This window comes from Sander vitreus, chromosome 16, assembly GCF_031162955.1.
Source record: "Sander vitreus isolate 19-12246 chromosome 16, sanVit1, whole genome shotgun sequence".
NCBI classification, from domain to species: Eukaryota; Metazoa; Chordata; class Actinopteri; order Perciformes; family Percidae; genus Sander; species Sander vitreus.
In genome coordinates, this window is record NC_135870.1 from 197,501 (window position 1) to 199,802 (window position 2,302).

The window sequence follows — 2,302 nt, forward strand, 5'->3', positions numbered from 1 at the left end:
GTCATTCTAGGGCTGCTGGTCTTACAGGGAGGTGTGTTCAGGTGCATTCTGGGCGGGCTGGTCTTACAGGGAGGTGTGTTCAGGTGCATTCTGGGCGTGCTGGTCTTACAGGGAGGTGTGTTCAGGTGCATTCTGGGCGGGCTGGTCTTACAGGGAGGTGTGTTCAGGTGCATTCTGGGCGTGCTGGTCTTACAGGGAGGTGTGTTCAGGTGCATTCTGGGCGTGCTGGTCTTACAGGGAGGTGTGTTCAGGTGCATTCTGGGCGTGCTGGTCTTACAGGGAGGTGTGTTCAGGTGCATTCTGGGCGTGCTGATCTTACAGGGAGGTGTGTTCAGGTGCATTCTGGGCGTGCTGGTGTTACAGGGAGGTGTGTTCAGGTGCATTCTGGGCGTGCTGGTCTTACAGGAGGTGTGTTCAGGTGCATTCTGGGAGCATTGCTATCTTGAGGCAGTGGGAAGTGATGGCACCATTGACCAACAAAAACCTGGTCTAAAGTCAATAACGCAGCATTTCATTGTTATTTTAACAGAGCATTAGTAAAATGCTCCTAGGCTCAGGTACATGCACGTGCACTACTATGTTGTACACACACAGTGTGTGTGTGTGTGTGTGTGTGTGTGTGTCTCTGTCTATATGTCTGTCTGTGTGTGTCTGTCTGTGTCTCTGTGTGCTTTGTGTGTGTGTGTCTGTCTGTATGTCGTGTGTGTGTGTGCCTGTCTATATGTCTGTGTGTGTGTGTCTGTTTGCCTGTGCGTGGTGTCTTTGCGTGTGTGTGTCTGTATGTGTGTCTGTGTGTGTAATGTGTCTGTGTCTGTAAAAGGCCTGTCTGAGGTAAGCGTGTGTGTCTGTCTGTGTCTCTGTGTGTGTGTCTGTCTATATGTCTGTGTGTGTGTCTGTCTGTGTCTCTGTGTGTGTGTGTGTGTCTTTGTATCACATGTATTGTATTCCAGGGTGGCTAATACTCCTTCCAACAAAAAGTGGCAGTTGCGAGACATACCGTGATAACGTGTTGAGATGTTTCTAGTACTGTGTATGGGTGGGCCACAGTGAAAGTTATACAGTACAGTATACACGGTACTGTAAAAAAGAAGCAAACAAGAACAATTTGTGGTTGCATTTTTCTGGCAGAATGGCTAGAAGACCTCACTGGGGAGGACGCCGACGCCTGTTCACCCAACAGCAGGAACTTTCCATAGTGAACCTAGATCAGAGCAAATATTGCAATCCGTCCCCACCAGCTACAGCAACACATACTTAGATAGGCAAGTATTCAACAACATCAATCGAGTAAGCATTACAACTATCAGACGCATCTTGGTAAAGCACAACATGACCATGAAGCCATCTGAGAGGAACAGTGTCAAGGTCAAAGAACTTCGACATGAATATGTACCGGTAAGTGTTTCAGTCCTTTACATTGACAATAAAGAATGGGTGCAGTCCAGTAACAGATGACTATGTACCACTGGATTAGTACCACATAGATACATTCAGAAAGCTACACAGGTACCTGTGTGGTGGGGTGGGTCGGTTCTGTATGTGTAGTAGTGTAGGTGTGTGCTTTGAGTAAAGCCATCCACAATATGTATTTTTTGTTACAGAGAATCTTGGACATGGATGGAGCTGCCCAGCCGCATGAATGTATTTACAGTGACGAGGCTGGATTCAACCTTAGCAAAAACAGACGACAGGGACGTAATATAATTGGCCAAAGGGCATTGTGCACGTCCCGGGGCAGCGCGGGGGAAATATCACATTGGGTGCTGCCATAAGTCTTCGAGGGCTACTGCACCATCATGCCAAACCGGGTCCCTATAATGTGCAACACATAATCACATTTCTAGATGCACTTCATGATGCAGTTATACAGGATGGACCAGAGCAGCCCAGGTTTGTTGTTGTCTGGGATAACGTTAGTTTCCATCGGGCTGCTCTGGTCCAGAACTGGTTCACCAACCAGGATCAATTTGAAGTTGTGTACTTGCCCCCTTACTCGCCATTTCTAAATCCTATAGAGGAATTATTTTCCGCTTGGAGATGGCGCGTATATGACCGCCAACCACATGCCCGTATGCCTCTTCTGCAGGGAAAGGAACAGGCCTGCAGAGAGACATTGAGGTGAGGTCAATCCAGGGAAGGACTCGGCACACGAGGGGATATTTTCCCCCGATGCTTAGCGAGAGAAGACATTGCTTGTGATGTTGATGAGATCCTGTGGCCCGACCCCAACAGACGGCAGGATCCATAAGCCCACTTGCGCACAATTGTGTTTTTTCTGTGTTTACAGTAGTGTATTGTTTGT